This window comes from Euprymna scolopes, chromosome 27 (assembly GCF_053919585.1).
Source record: "Euprymna scolopes isolate OS-2025 chromosome 27, ASM5391958v1, whole genome shotgun sequence".
NCBI lineage: Eukaryota > Metazoa > Mollusca > Cephalopoda > Sepiida > Sepiolidae > Euprymna > Euprymna scolopes.
In genome coordinates this window covers 30,900,771-30,918,816 of record NC_136508.1, presented here as the reverse complement: position 1 = coordinate 30,918,816, position 18,046 = coordinate 30,900,771, and positions in this window count along the sequence as shown.

The window sequence follows — 18,046 nt, the reverse complement described above, 5'->3', positions numbered from 1 at the left end:
GGTACGGTCAGTGCTCCCCCCCGCACTAGACCCGGTGCTGGCCCCCGCACCGTATCTGTAGAGGAGTTCATTGCACTAGGCGGCAGCTCCTGGACTATTAATGAGACTGCTGTCCCCGGAAGTGGTAGGTTTAGGCCAGTTGGGAGAGGTGATCCGGCTTGGTGGGATCGACAGAGGAAGAGGGCTTAAACTGTTAGCCCTCCCGCCCATGGGAGGACAGAACTCCAAGGGTCGGGAATAAAACCATCCACCTCTGCCGATTTCTCCACTTTGAGAACCACCGGCCTGGATCAGGCGTCTAAGAACGCAGTGCCGGACGACCAAGAAGAGGCCATCAACATGCTCTCGCTGCTGGACTCACAGCTTAATATCACGTTGGGTGACGATCTACGGTGCAGCAGTGTTGAAAGCAGCCAGGACGAAAGTGAAACCAGACTGCCAGGCGAAGCGAAAGCATCCCGTTCCAGGAAGAAGAAGGAGGCTTCTCAGACAGACACCAAGAGTGGGGCACCGGATACCACAGCCACAAAATAGCCGGCACTTGTCCCCAAGCAATCGTCCCCAAAGGAGAAACCAGCGGAGTGGTCAGCATTGCCGGGGAGTTCGCAGGCGCTGAACTCCTCTAGTTCAACTACCCAACCCCCCTGGTCAGAGGACTCCTCCATCCCCAGAGTCGCTGGAAGCATTAGCACCACAGACGGCCTCGGCAATGGTAAAGGAATGGGGCCCCCAGTGTTATCTCACCCGCGAAGATTACCGTAAGTTAGCCGCACCCTTTCTGCAACGGTTAGAGTTGTTCACGCGGATACTGATGGTAGACTGATCATGGCCGATGTTGCCGTGGCAAATAGAGCGTTTCGAGTCGTCGTGGTGTATGAACCCAATTGTGTACGAGAGTGGGTTTCCTTTTTCCGGAGGTTTGAGATGTTCGTCGGGGGTTCGAAACGGTTAGTCCTAGTGGGTTATTGGAATGCCGTCCTTGATGCCATGGTAGATAAGGTGGGCGGGAATAGAAGGACGGATGGGCGTGAAACCAGTCTGTAGCACCTGATGGCTAGATGTGATATTGTAGACAGGTATCGGGTGGATCATCCGGGGCAGGCCTTCCGTTTCAAGTACTTACTTGGATCGGTTGTTAGTTAGAAGAGGCAAGGTAGAATACATATCTTGTCCCCTGTTCCCCTGGTTAGGCTACTATGATAACAAACTACTTGTGGCCAGGTAAGATTTAGACATGAACCCCAAGTTAGCTGGCTACTGGAAGTTAAATACCTCCTTACTGGAGATAGATGACTTCCGGTAAAAGCTAACCGAACACATCAAGAAAGGAAGTAGGTGGTGGGTAAACGCCACGTCTATATTAGAAACTTCTCTGTCAAATATGGCAAACGCCTCGCCCTAGATAGGGCGTAAGCAGAGAAGCGGCTAGACGATAGACTATCCCGGGCGGTGGTAGGGAGTTCTCTAGATTTAAGCTTAGCTAAGGCAGACCTGAGTCGTTTGGCTATCGAACGATATTTCTTTTTTTTTTTTTTACACGGTGGTCACCGCTTATCAAGGTCCGGAAGCCACTCAGGGATAAGGGTTATCAGGGCCAGGTAGTTAAGGCTAGAATTAAAAAGATGCCCAACGAAGCTGTGTATGTTGAACGAGTCTATTCGCTCGGGTACAAATCGGATAGGTACATTCGTAAGATTGAGAGCCCGGAAGGAGACTCCTTAGTGTCGGCCCGGGAGATTTTCAAGCGGTTTCAAGTGCACTTTGAAGATTGTTTCACGCAGCTGTCCAGTCTCCGCATCCAGGAGTTTGGCAACTATTTGGCTGGCTCGCCCCGCCTGGAGTCGGCCCGAGCGGCTAGTTGTGATGGTCGGGTTACATAGTGTGAGGTCGTTGTTGCTATGAAAAAGGTCGCCTATAATAGATCACCGGGATTCGATGGACTGCCCTACCAACTGTTCTTGAGGTTGTCGCATATGTTTGTTCCGATTTTGATGGGTGTGTTTAACCACTGGTTTGACACGGGACCCATTCCGAGTCAGGTTACCAAAGGAGTGGTCACACTTTTGAAGAAGAAGGACAGACATGTTAGGGGTTGGATGATTTTAGGCCTATCACGTTGTTGAATACGGATTTGAAAATCCTGGCCCGAGTTCTTGCGAATCGTTTGCAGGTTTTTATCACTGATTTGATCGAACCGGATCAGAACTACGCTGTGAAGGGGAGATCAATTCAAAACAATTTGCATTTGATTCGTATAGTCTCAGAAAGTCTATAATGTCAGCGAAGCCGTGCTGATCAATTTAGATCAGTCCAAGGCGTTTGATAGGGTTGATAATCGTTTCCTGATGGCTGTTGTAGAGACCGCCGGCTTTGGGTCCAGCTTCTGCAGATGGATCTCCATTTTGTATGCTCGGCCGCCGGCAGTTGTGCAGGTCAACGGGTTGCGGTCGGCGTCGTTCGGGGTTTATCGATCGGAGCGACAGGGGTGTCCGCTGTCGCCCATTCTATATGTCCTCGCGTTGGAACCATTCCTTAGGAAGGTGAGGTCTGGGGTGGCTGGCCCGGCCCTGCGCGGTATTGCTCTTCCTGGTGGTGCGCGAGCCAGGATTTCCACGTTTGCCGATGATGTCACTGTATTTGCTTCGAACGTCGTTGATATTATTACGGTGATTAAGGCTCCCAAGCGTTACAAAAAAGTTACAGAGACCGTAGTCAATCTCAGCAAATCCGTTGGCCTAAGATTGGCCGTTTGGCAAGGATCAAATGCACTGCCTTGCGCATTTGTCTGGACGGATGGCCCGGTCCGGATCCTTGGTGTTTAGTTTGGACCCAGTCTCTATCTTGATAAAAAATGGTCGGAGGTACAGACTAAGGTTGAAGCGTCTGTGAAGGTTTGGCTTCGAAGGGGATTGCCCCTTAAAGGTAGAGCGGAGGGGTGTGCTACTTACGTGTTTCCGCTGATCCTTTACCGGCTGGCTGCACTTCCTCTGCCTGCGTTCATATGGCGGCTTTAACACGTGCGCTCTTTTTACTCATGTGGAATGAACGACCACCGCTTGTCCGTAGATAGGTCTTTACTCAACGTCTTTTAGATGGGGGTCTGGAGATGCCTTACCTGGCTAGTCATAAAAATGCCTAAAGGTTGGCGTTCCTGTGTAGAACTCTGATAGAGGAATCTGATTGGTGTCCTGCGGTTATTGTAGCATTTGCCAACCTTATCCCCAATCACTTAATTGAATGTCAAAGACCGAGAGGGCAGTCACAATTCCTCAACGAATACCGAAATGCGCTTAGAGCGATGCCAGGGTCATTGTACCTTGCACAGCCTATAATGGCATTTATCGGGATTTAGTGGTTGGGACCCTTTCGGATTAACTTTGGGAGCGACTGCAGCTGTTGGAGGGGGAGGTCAGCTCTCTATGGAATTAGGCGCTAGGCCGGGGATATTTTCCGAATTTTCCCTTACCTGGCTAAAAAACGCTCTACCCCTCAATGACATATTGTTCAGAATTGGTAGGGCATTTATCCATTTTTGTTTACGGTGCGAGGAAAATAGCTTAAAAACTGTAGATCATGCATTTTTTACTTGTTCCAAGCTCCGTGAATTCTGGGGGTATGTCAGTGACGTAACGGCTCGCATCGTCCCCGATCAGGTTACGATCCTGGATTTAGCATCCGTAGTCTATAATGCAGATCCCTTGTGACCTAGGGAGGAACGAATGGTGTACTTAAGAACCTTGGCCGTAGCTAGACTGGTAGTGTGGGTTTCACGCATAGAGATAGGGCGTGGGGGGAGCCGCCGTCTCATCGGGATCTGATTTGTATTTTAAACACCAACTTAAAATCAAAATCAGGTGCGATAGAAGGTTATCTCGCTCAGTTTAGTAGGAGGTAGGCAGCCCTTCATACCAATTGTCACTATCCAGCTCTCCTACTCCCCGATGAATTGGTCATTATTTCCACTTCAGTCCTCGCATTCAAATCGGCTTTGTGCCTTATTTGCTCAGGGGGGGGGGGCAAATAAATACCCTATTTTCTATTGTTCTTTGCCTTCGGGCCGGGATCAAAGTGTAGTATCTGTCCTGCAGATGCTACACTTAAGGTAATTTGTCACAGTCAATGTAGGGGAAACCCTCTATACTGGGACGATTACTATTTTTGGACCGAATAAGAGTGGCGCCTTTTGCCTTTTTCTCAGAGAGCTGATTTAATGCCACATCAAAAAAACGACCTCGTATAACACTTTGCTTTGGTAGGAAAGCAAATAATTACTAATGGAAAAGAGATGTTTTAATATGAATATCAATACACACAAAAGAAAAAAAGAATTTGTAGGAGTATGAATATATATATATATATATATTCATACATATATATGCATATATATAATATAAAGCTGAATGTCTATGCGTGTCTGTGTGTGTGCGTGTGTGTGTGTGTGTGTGTGTGTGTGTGTGTGTGTGGTCACGAATAGGCTCCTATATGGTTGACTATTTTAAAAAACAGATTACATATCATGATAGAAGATGTATCGAGACACAGGAATTGGTATGTTTGATCTGGCAGAACGGTGGTTCATTAAAATTGTGGGGTCTGCGTTCGCGGCTGATCTACAAAGTATGGAAATAAAAAATTTAAAAATTAAAAAAAAACTTTTACAAGTGTTTTTGATATAGATGTACATAAGACTACTTTGATAAGTATGTTTTAACTTAAATAGGGATGGTATAATAAAAGTGTGGGGTCTGCGTGCACGCTTGACCTCCATAGAATGGGCATAGGCACAAACTTTAATAAATACTTTTCATATCTATCTGCGTAAGTATACTTTGGTAATTAAGTTTCAGTTTGAAAAAATATAGTATAATAAAATTATGGGGTGTTCGTTCGCATCTGACCTCCATAGAATGAAATATGTCACAAAGTTTAACAGTTTTTTTTTCAAATATAGATCCACAGAATATTGTGATAAGTGTGTCAGTGTGAACAAATATGGTATAATAAATTATGCGGTTTATCTATTTTATTTTTACTTTCATCATATTTTGATTTGGTTTTGATACCCCCAAATTCCACCCACATTTACAAACCTTCCCTTTCATAACCTATCATACTTTCATAAATCAGAGTCCATTTTTGTAGGCTGTTTTTGAACCCAGTCAACGATGGGTATTTTTGCTTATATATATGTATATATATATATATATATATATATATATATATATATATATATATATATATATAAATATATATATATATATGTGTGTGTGTGTGTGTGTGTGTGTGTGTGTGTGTGTGTTGAAGTTAAAAGAAAAATAATAAATGTAATTCTTTAACGGGAGGCGTATCAGTATAATACAAAGCTGTCTGATCATCCTCAAGACTATGCCTTTTTTTTTCGTTTTTATCGATGCTTTGGTATATTTATAGTTAATTATATTTGTGTTTATATTGGTTATACAGGTATGTATAGGATAGGTAGCGGTGAGTTATTTCTTTTGATTTTTGAGTTTCTTATTTTAGTTTTCATAGTTTCTTTATTTTGTTATTTAGTTATTATTAATTGTTGACCGCGTTTAGTATACTTGTTTCAATATTTAATGCAATTCGGTTTAAATATGACTCTAGTTTTTGTGTATACTTCGTATACATTCTAATAATTAAAATCTTTCTGTGCAGTTTATCTAATTTTAGTATTGCTAGAATATTGTTTCGGATGACGGTTGTTTTTTATTGTTAGGTGTTATATGTCGTTTGATGGCGCTAGTATCTGCTATACGGTAGGTTATATATATATATATATGCATATATATATGTGTGTATATATATATATATATATATATAGATGGATATGTGTGTGTGTGTTTAGTAACATGTAGCAATAACATTTGGATATATAGCCATAAGATGTACGATTGTACATCTAAAAACAAAATACGTTTCATGCTTCGAAATGTCTAAAAATCCCTGGCGTAGAACTAAAATTATTGCTGAAATATAGTTGTACACATTTTAATGGCCACTCCTCACCCAATTATTTACTTCAACCCACTTTTCGCTGAAAGATTGATAACATGTTATACCTGTGAGTTAAATACATTTCAATATAGTCGTGTTATCAAAATCCGAATATATTGCGTGCATATTCTCCCGAGTTCGACAACAAATTTCCCGCTTTCAAAAAGACTATAAGAGGGTAAATTGACCAACACAGTGTAAAATCCATAGAAAAGAACAGTCTGAGTTATCAGAAAATAAGATGCTGTATTGTAACATCTCGTTGTATATTATTTTACTCACTTGCAACCACTCATCGCAGGCTAAATAATATTCATAAATAAATGTTCATGTTTTGTGTTTTGGTAGATTGGTGGAGGTTAAGATCTTGAGAATTGTAGACTGTAATTGGATCTTGGTAGTAATCGAGTCATCAAGCATTGGATTTGAAACGACCACGTGGTGATCAGCTAGATAAAAGTCTGGTGGTATCACGTTCAACAATTCTCTAGTAGAACGTTCGCTTACCTGCAGGTACACATAAAAAATAAAGGAGAAGTATTTAGAGTGGTTCTAGCTAAATGATCTGTTAATGAGGATTGCAGAGCCTTTCGTATGAATCAGGTAATTATTGTTGACATTCTTATTCTTTACAGATTCCCAGTTAGAATGGTTACTATATAAAAAAAAGAACAAGTACTTTCGGAAGGGAAAATCTTAAAGTTGCCAACATAAAAAAAAGTTTGTCGTCAGATCCGGATAAATACACCTAGTTTGTTAAACAGTGTAGTTAATAATTTAGCAACTGTCTCTGAATATTTTACAGGCAGAGCGAGATATTGGAGCTGAGGAGAGTACAGTATAATATAATCACTCCTCAAGTATAACATGTTTCCAGTCGAATGTTTCATTCAATAAAAATGTTTGGTTTCTACCATACATCATCCACGTTTTTACGAAATTATTTCCTTTGTTTTTCAACACTTGTTTGTTAATATAGCTATAAATATTTTTGTTTGCAAGTGTTATTTCAAACTTAATAATAACAATAGAGGTCATATCGGGATGCTTTAGTTGCAGTAGAAATATCCTAATTCTTGTGTTGGTCGAGAAAGTTTTCGTCTCGAGTCAAACATAAATTACCTTTGCAGAGATATATTTTATTTTTTTACACACGGACTTTATCGACAGGTTTATTGATTGTGTCGACAACCGCAGATACATCAAAATACCAAGGCGAGAAAAAAAAAGAAGTAGGAAAAACTGATAACATTAAAATGTCAGTTTTCATTGTGATGAAAAAAAATCATTGTTGATGACAGGGGCGATAGCATGTTTTGTATGTACTACAGTGTTGATGTCACCTGTTCGAACGATTTATCACCAGCGTAGCACTTCCTCTGTTGGTAAGATATGAGTTTATTACACAGTACATAACAATATTATGTTTTAAAGTTACCTATTTTATGTTGTATACTGCTATATATATGTATATATATTTATGTGTGTGTGTGTTCATCTTATAGTCGATAGTGTCGTCAAATGGACAGTGTCCTCTAGAACATATATGTATATATATGTATATATATATATATATATATACATATATATATATACATATATGTATATATGTGTGTGTGTATATCTATTGATTGATGGCAACCTTTTATCTCTTGAGACAATGGCATTCTTCACCTAAAGTTTAAATAGTATGATTTTCGATTTTCAGCTACGTTGTGAGCTGCTGCAGGTGTTGGCAATGGAAAGGATGGCGGGTGTTGCAGGGATAGATTGTATCCTCTCTTGCCTGTGTTTTTTCTCTGAATTTGCCTTTCCCTCTTGTTTTCTGCTAATTTGATGCCGTCATTGACCTTAGTTCGCCAGGATTACAATCGGATGTCTCTGACTTGAGATCTTATGGTTAATAGCACAATTCATTGGGTCTCTGTTGCAGGTGTCCTCGTAGCGCAGAGTTAGTCGTCCGACTTCGAAATACGATCTAGCTATACAGGTTTCATGCAACTTCCATACTGCATACATGATCGAGCCAACGGTTGTCTCGCCGAGTTAGAATAGCAAACATGCTTGGTTTGCAAACCTGAGACACTACAACTGCGTTTGAGATTCTATCCTGCAAGGAAATGCCTTAAAGAGGCGTAATATATATATATATATATATATATATATATATATATCTAACTACTTCATTTACTCAAATAAATTAATATACGAAAGTATAGATTTATGCGTAAACTTTAAGTATTCAAAAGTGCTCAATACGTAGGTAGAGCTAGTTAGTAATTTATAAAATATATATGGCGATTAAGCTACACTGAATATTCGGCGTTTCATCCACTCTAGGATTCGTCAGGCTTATGCGCGAATTTTGTGGCTGTTTATCGTTTTTATATAGTCCTCTTCTATTGACGATTTAGTTAGCCAATCAGCTTTCTATTATCTACCGCGCCCCTTTGTATCAGCCAATTGGCATACATTTTATCGAACAAAGTATATGTTTTAAAAATAGGTTAGTGGTTTAAGGCAGACATTTTTTTGTTTAGTTTATATATAAATATACATATGTCTAGATACATAAATGCACATATATATATACATATATATACATATATGTGTGATCGTTTATGTATATTCATGTTTATTTAATTTATTTATTTGTTTATTTTCTATTGTTTTTGTTAGTTTTAAAACTATTTTGTATCGCTATCCTAGAGTAAATCTTATTTTGTGAACACAGTTATTTGCTATTTCTCTTCTACAGTTTAATAGATTTTGGGGTTCTTTAAAGTGCCGGATAGCAAATTTTTCATGAAGGTTTAATCTACATGGGTCGTATAAATGCCTACACGTGGTAGCTTGTCTTATTATTTTCCATTCGACTACCCGCGAATGTCCGCTTTCTTTGAGTTCCCAGTATTTATTCGCTAGTGTTGTTTTTATACGGTGTTTTTTATTGTTGAATGCACTTTTGTGGTCTTAGTATCGGGTTTTGAAATCTAAGGAAGTCATGCCTACGTAATATTTCTTGTTATTCGGGGTTACTTTCGCAAATATTGTTGCCTGATAAACTACACTTTTTGTTAGACATTTATTTTGGACTGGGCAAAGTGTGCGGTGTCTACAGTTGCATTTATCTTGTTCGTTATTAGTATTTTTATTTATAGTATGGTTGTTCTTGTTCGGGGTTGGTTTGTCATTATTATTATTATTATTATTATTATTATTATTGTTATTATTATTATTATTATTATTATTATTATTTCTGGTAGTGTTAGTTTTATTTTTATCATGGTGTCTACTTTTTATTGTTTAATTTGTTGTTGTTTACATTGTTTTTATTTAGTATTTTGTTATTATGCGCTTTAATTATCATCTCTAAATTTTCGCAACAACTGTAGGATAACTATAAGGTATTTTTATTGAAGATTTTGTGTAAGGGGTTGGTTGCGGGAAAGTGATTTCAATAAGATCTAGAAATTTCTTGCAAAGTTTTGTTTTTAACATTTGATTGTATGGGGCTCTATACCAAATTATAGTTCTGTTTCTTCTATTTTTAATTTTATTATAGTTATTTGTGTTTTGTTGCTTATATTTGATATTGATATTTTTGTATCCACTGTTTTTTAGGGCTGTTTCGTAGATATTGGTTGACCTGTTAAATGCATTTTAATCGCTTGACTTATTACTGAGTCTACTTACGATCGAGTTAGGAATGTGTTTTATAATTGATTGTGGGTTATTCGACTTAGGGTTTAAAAAAATGTGTGCCTTATACCACTAACCTAGTTTTAATACAGATCATTTGTTCGATAAAATTCATGCCCATTGGATGATAGGAAGGGGCGCGGTGGATACTAGAAAACTGATTGGCTAACTAAATCCTCAATAGTAGATGACCATATAAAAACGATAAACAGCTACAGAATTCACGTATAAGCCTGAGAGATCCTAGAGTTGATGAAACGCCGAATATTCAGTGTAGCTTAATCGCCATATATATTTTATAAATTACTATATATATATATACATATATATATATATATATATATATATATATATATAGTAATACATATATGCGTGTGTGTGTGCATAATGGTTGTATATATTGGTTTGCAGATGTAAATACAATGCAAGCCGCTCAATAAAGGGCAGAACTGGTATACAGTTTGTTTATTTACAAATATTATTAGTTACATATGTTCAAACATGTTTCAGTGGAATACCACTTTCAGGAGACGACTTCATCAGACGAAAACATCTAAAGTATTAATATCATCCCTTTAAAATTTACCATGTACAAAATTATTTCGGCTTACTAAGTGTAATTTTAAGGGGGTTACCGGTATATCTTCTCGTGAAACTTTCACATTTGAATGAAATAGCATCATTTTCAAAAGTAATCAGGGTAAAACATTTTAAATTAGAGCAATGTGTCGATTCTTTATGTGTTCTCTATAAACAAGATAAGGAGGGCAAGATTCTCTTAAATTTAAAATAATGATAGTTAATATCAATAAAAAGCTAAACAACGTGTTTATTCACTAATTAAGACTGACGTCACGATTAGAACCTCTTGTAAAAAAGCAAACTTATACAGTTTTGATGAAATATAGATTATATAAAAAAATAATTGAACAGTTGAATTTGTGTCGCCTCTCTTTTACGATAGATGTGCAGACATGTTATGTTCTCCTTATATGGAAAATGAGAGCTAACTACTCTTAAACTTCACGATTAATCATCGAAAAAACGATGGTAAGCTGTAATTATTTATTACATATTAAAACATCAAATAAAACTGCCAATTATTATTCAAATTATATACAAAGATAAACATAGCAAACAAGGGTGAGAATTTCAAAGAGCGTCAATGAACTTTTAAAAATATAACAACGTACGTTAACTAAATGTTTACCTGAAATACTTGGTTGAAACAATGGAGAGTCACATAATAATTAAGAAAATAACTTACCCCGACACGAACATAAAATTATCACAAGTTTCCTGTTTTTTTTTAATTAAATCAGTATGGAAGTATCAGAGAAAGGAACTCGAATTTTAGGGCATCCGCACTTTTCTCTCTGTCTAACTTCTTTATCCAGCCCCGGGCAATTTAAGGCGATGGTCGATTAAAAACAATTTTATTCACACTGCTTTTTTTACTTCGATAAATAAAGACGTTCCTCAAGCAAGAAGAAATTTAATTTCTTTTATTACTTTGCTGTTTACAATTAAGATGCCGGATTGACATTATATGAATCCCCCAAGGAGACACAGCTCATACATCTAAACATAGAGCAGACTCGCTAAGCTACCCACAACACATGGACATACAACAAAAGGTACACACAAAAACACGGACAGACACGCGTAGACACACCCACACACACACTCACACACATAGACACACACACAGACACACATTCACCCCCCATATATATGTATATATATATATATATATATATATATATAAATATATATATACAAAAGCATATCAAACATTCGGACGTAAGAGGCTAATATGTAGGAGCATGTTCAGAAAAGATGAGCAAGATGTTCGATTACGTACGTAAACTTCTTCATGCCAGTCACATCAAAGAAGCATGTAACAAAGGGTATTTCATCAGTGTTGCGAGTGAGGAAACAATAAGACTAGGAGGGCAAAAGGAAAGTTATTCCCAACATGCATTTATGTAAAAATGCGCTTTCATATAAATAACAGAATTCATTCAATAAGTATCGCTAACAAAAGCAAACAAATAACACACACACATACACACACACGCGCGCACACACAAACACATATACATGTGTGTGTGTGAGTGTGTGTGTGAGTGTGTATATACTCATATAAATTTCTGTTTTTAGTGTATAATTATTCATATGAAAACCTATTTTTCTATTTATTTAGAAAGAAAATGCAACGCTGTTATATATGAGTCGTGCGATTACATTCACCTGTAAAATATTTATCTAATTTGCATATTATTTTAAACATTCATTTTAATTATTTCCATATTTATTTTTCCGGTTTTCTTATGGGATGAACATCTTTAGTAAACTATTACCTGTAATTATATTATGCAGATATTCTACATGGTTTGTACGTGTGTAATATTTGCGTAAAAAGCTTATCACAAAGCTTTTTCTATATATGTAGACATATATATATATATATATATATATATATATATATATATATATATATATATATATATTACATGGGAGTCACCACTTATCAAGGTCCGGAGGCCACTCAGGGATAAGGGTTATTGCGTGTACAGTAAACAATAAGATAGTACCGTAGTAATCATTAGTATTGGAGATTTGATAGAGTGTTTTACTTAAGGGGGATGTTTGTAATGAAGTTGTTTATGTTGTATTTGAAGACATCCAAGTTGTAGTCAGGTGGGAAACAGGCTAACGGAAGAGAGTTCCACAATCGTGCACTTCTGAGAAAGAAGCTCTGCTCATGGAATCTACTTTTGGATTTAGGCACAGATAAAGAGTGGGGAAAATTATTGACAGTAGTTTCAGCCAGCGGGTGTTTCTCGTGAAAGATTGGCGAGAGGGGACGAGAGATTGGAGCTCAGGCGAGCACTTGCCATGGAAATAACGATAAAACAAAGACAGGCTCGCAACGTCTCTTCTGTGGAAAAGAGGCTGCAGGGAAGAGAAAAGGGCATCCCCCACCAAACCACAAAGTCTATTTTGTACTCTGTCAAGACAGGATAGATTGTTATTAGCAGCTCCTGCCCAGATGTTCAGCAGTACTACATCCTTGGACGTACTTGGCTTGTATACAGATAGAGAATTGCATCAGTAGTGAGATATCTTCTGGAGCGGTAGACGGATCCCACCATTTTCCGAGCGTCCCTGGGAAGAGACCTGGTGTACGTGTTCCATTTCAGATCAGGAGTAAAGGACTGACCCAGAAGCTTGTCAAAACATAGAGCCTCTCCAAGACGAGAACCATCCATTTCAATTGATGCCAGATGGGGATCAGAGCGTTGATGATGTAAAGATAGAAGCTTTGTTTTGGATGCATTAAAAGTGACCAGCCATTTCTTCCCCATTCTACCACGCGCTCAAGATAAAAGGAGAGAGAATTAAAGAGAACTTTGTAATTTACGGCCTTTGATGTGTTGCCATAGATGGTCGTCTCATCAGCATTGATGTCAACGAATGTTTAACGTATATGTTTAGGGAGATCATTGATGTAGATCAGGAGGAGAGTTGGGCCCAGGATGGACCCCTGGAGGACTTCAGCATTAATACTGTGGGCCTCTGATTTCTTCTCATCAACCACTACTCTTATGAACCTATCAGAGAGAAATGATTTAATGATTGAGAAAACATTTCCAGTAATACCGTAGCTGGAAATCTTGTGAAGTAAGCCCTTATGCCATACGCTATCGAAGGCCTTCGATATTTCAAGAGCAATTGCCCTATATATATATATATATATATATATATATATATATATATATATATATATATATATGTGTGTGTGTGTGTATTGTTGTTTTTTACATCTCTTTTGATTGTGGAAGAATATACGTAGGAGAAACTCAACGTAATTTAAATAAAAGAATATATGAACACAAAAGAGATGTAAAAAACAATACAATCAACGCCATCTTTTGTCACATCATGGAGAACGACCGCCGTTTTAATTTTTACAAAGCAACTTTCCTTAAACACATACATGACAGATCCAAACGACGTTTAATTGAGTCGGCTATAATCTTCCATTCCAGCAATATAATTAAGCAAAGAAAAGGTTTTTTTCCACGTTGCTCCCTTTCTGTTGGAAATAATTATTAAAGAGAACTACTTAGACACCGGTTAAACGCGATATATATATATATATATATATATATATATATATATATATATATATATATATATATATATATATATATATACAAAAAAAGTCGTAATTTTACTTAATTTTATTATTTTTATTTTACTTATTTACTGTATTTTATTTTATCATTTTCTATTTTTAGACTCCATTCTACCACCTCCTATTCTTATTTTTAGACACCATCTTTTAAGTTACTACGCTATTGCATCCCAATTCAATTATCTCTAATTAAAAAAAAAACATTCCTTCGTAATCTCGTGTCATTTTATTTACTTAATCTATCACCGCTATATTTCCAGACGCATTTTTAAAAATCTCTACGATATTTTAACTTTTAGACGTAATCCACCTCACTAGTTTACTCTAATTTATTTTCTCTCATAAAATGTATGTTTGTGTATATGTGACATCTAATTTACATAAGGAAAACACGTTGCTCTCCCCCATCATAATATATAGCCCCAATCCTCCGACTCTCTCGTCAATGACCATCCATTTTGAAGAAGCCCGCATAGATCGGGCGAAACGTTGAGTATTCAGGTCCTTCCACCTCCATTTTATTTCATATCGTTTGATTTAATCCAGCTCAACAATCATATATATATATATATATATATATATATATATATATATATATATATATATATATATATATATAGTTTTTTTTTACCCAAAAAAGCCATAGGACGTGTGAAGTAAGGCGCTACTATCTGGGACGTAAGTTGCAGGGATATTATGAAGGGAGGTAGGCAGCAAAATGACTGTTCACATTACACTTGAACTTCTGCATGTCAGTACAGTTGGGAAAACAGGATCCTGGTAAGTGTTCTTAAGTCTAGCAGTTCTGGGGAAGAAACTATTGGAGGAGAAGGCTTTATTATACCTAGAGATCTCTACTGTGAAGGGGTGGGATTTAGCTGCTTGTCGCGTTTTTCGAAGTATTTACGTCGAGAGGGTACGTGCTTGTATTTCAGCAGAGCATCCGACATTAAAACACTTGTAGAACAGGCACAGAGAAGCATCATATCGTCGAGGGGGCAGAAGCTGAAGCTTAGGCAATGCTCTCAATGTATGTTGTCCAACCCATGTTCTCTGTGAATGTTAGACCGAGGAGTTAAATAGAAGTACTGTCAGATAATGTGGTTTGGGCGATTGCTACTGGTGGTAGAAAAAGTTTCTGTTAATCTTTGCAAGAAACACGCTTAGATTTGGCAGCATTGAATGTGCCTATCTATTTTTGTCTACATTCCACTATAATTTGGTGTCTTTCCCTAGTGTTTCTGCCCTTTCCTTAGATATGTTTATATTTGTTTTCCCCTCGTGTCTCTCATAGGTACTTCTGTCATCAGCAAATATACTCATCTAAGAGACGATTTTATCAAGGGCGTCATTTATGAATATCATAAATAATAAAGATCCAGGGATAGACCCCTAATATACTTCCGCTGTAATATCATATTGTTTAGATGCAGGACCCTTAAGGAAACCTGCTTTCTTCTAAGAAAGATTTAATTACGTTATGCATTAATCCAGTGATACCGTATAATCGGATTTTCAAGAGATAACTTTTGTGCCATACGCTGTCAAAAACCTTAGATATATCAAGGTTTTCTGCTCTTAACCTTCCTTTGCTTTGGTCAGTAAATGGTATTGTTACATGTCTGGTCCGGGTTCAAATGCGCATCAGTAACTTTAACGTCATCACACGGACTTAGGGTTACTAACTGCACTCTGCTTAAAGAACGGTATCCACTACCAGAGACGAATTCTCGATTGGTCCTTTATGCAGATGGGTGTGAGCGAATTTAATCGCCTATCGATTTTCCCGAAAGTCAAACATGCAAAAAATGGGGTAAAAGAAAAGAAAAATTCAAAATGAAATAATACGTAAGTCGGAAACAGAAATGTTTCTCCCTTTAATCTGAGCTTTTTTTATCCTTTTTTATATAAAACAAATAAACAAACAAATAAACAAACCAAAAAATATACCCCAGCATGGCAATAACGTAAAAGTCTCTTTAATGATGAAACAGAGGAGGGAAATTCACGAAACTTCATGGCGAACTCATAGTCAACCGTATAACATTTTTTTTTCTTTTAAAGGCATCATTCTTTTTCTTTGTTTTCCCCCGCTCAATCCAAGGGCCAAGCAAAAGGAACTCATCGCATTTCCTCGCCGAAAAATGCCTTTTCCTTTTAAAGGTATCTTTCTTTTTTCTTTGTTTTTTCCGCCGTTCATTTCACGAGCCAAGCAAAACGAAAACATTGCCGTTCCTCGCTGAAAGCGCCCACCCCAACTAACTCTTTCTTTCTTTTTTCTCCTTCTCCCGCCTCTTGACGCAAAATTCTCCATTACTCCCTCTCTTTCCTCTCTTTTTTTCTTTCCTGCTGCTGCTAGTGTCCACCATGATCTCGGCGAGACATAACTTGCCCCCGACATGTCGCCGTCATTTCTGTTCTGCTATAGACTTGCGTCTGCTCTGACTTACGTCTACTGTGACTTGCGTCCCCTTTGACTTGCGTCCGCTTCGGAGTCTCTGTTTTCTTCACATTGCTTTTGGACTGTGAATATATGCGTTCAGAAACTACAGTTAGGATATCTGCTGTGAAACGGACTTTCCTAAATTTATGATTTTGGCCAGTCAGAAGTTAAGCAGCTGTAAGGTGATAGGCTAGATCGTGGTTAATATGATACTTAAATATTTTAGCGAAACGCAAGAGGAGGCTAATGGGGCGATATTTTAATTGGTCAGTTCTTTCGCCAGAATTTTTGAAAACTGGTACCACAGAACCAGTTATTAAGCAGTCAGGAAAGCAGGATTCGTTAAGGGAATTGTTAAGAGGTTTGGAGAAAACTTACGCAAGCTTAGCGGAGCATTTTCTTATAGCACAGCCGGGATAAGATAAGGTCCACGTGCGTTTGAAGTGTCTAGGTTCTATATGATACCATGCACCTTAGAAGATCATCTATGTGTTGCGTCTGTCTGCAAAGGAAAATCAATGAAAAAGTGGTTTGCTGTGCCAATGTGGAGTTCGATGCAAACGAAGTTGCAAGGATGTTAGCCTTCTCGGTTGTCGTGCAAACAATCACATGATAGTGAGAGAATTGTCGACGACCCATTCTTTACTATACTTGTAGATAGAGTTTTTGTGCTTCGATGCATTTTATGGTGGATTCAGTAAATTCTCTCTTAGCTGCTACTATTTCTTTCTACAATGACTTTATGCTTCTATATATTTCTGTCTGTTTTGACTTATGTCAGTAAAATCTGGGTTACGCATGCTGCCTTTGAGCAATGACTGCTGCCAGAATAGAAGTACACGATTGAGGAGAGTAGGCATTGCTATAGACTTTTCGCGTGGGACCATGTGCTTCAATTGCCGTTTTGCACCATTAAGTGGTCTCATTTGCAATAGAATATTTGTTTCACAAATGTAGTTTACTAAAATCCTCTGTCACTTTTTAGTGTACAGACATGAAACACTATTTAAGGTATTAAAACCTATGCAAAATATTATATTTGGTTTTATGCCCGAAAAATCGACGTACATTGTGAAAAAAAATTAAATTTACAAGAAGGTAAAACGGCATGCCAAATATGCATGTGTAACGTAATAGCTATTGGTTTATGTTTTATTGTTAAGCCTTAAAGCAAGCATACCTGCATAGCTCAAGGATTAAATCCAGAGGAAAAAGTTAATCGTAAGCATAACGGTTCGAATTCGATTCTCGGTGCTGGCGCATGCGTTAAAAAAACACTTTTTTATCATTACTACACAGTAGAAGGCCAGGATCCAGTGGACTTAGGATACATCATTTTCAGATTATGATGTGAAAGACGATCTTTTTTTCGGCAACTGGTAACGGTATTTCCCTTAATTACGGTGTCATTTATAGGTTGTTTGATTATGTACATGTGTTTTAAATACTGTACTGTATTTGTTAATAACATTTAATGTCGTATCCCGGGATTGTACTGTATATTGGGTCAAAAATAATGTTATAATAAATACGATTTTTTAAAAAAATATTAAATATATATATATATATTCGAAATGTATCCCAAACATTTCAAAACGTTTCGGCTGCACTCAGAATTAATATTATTTACGTGGGGCTTCTTTGTTTTAATGTACAATGTGTCGAGTATTCTTAGCCTA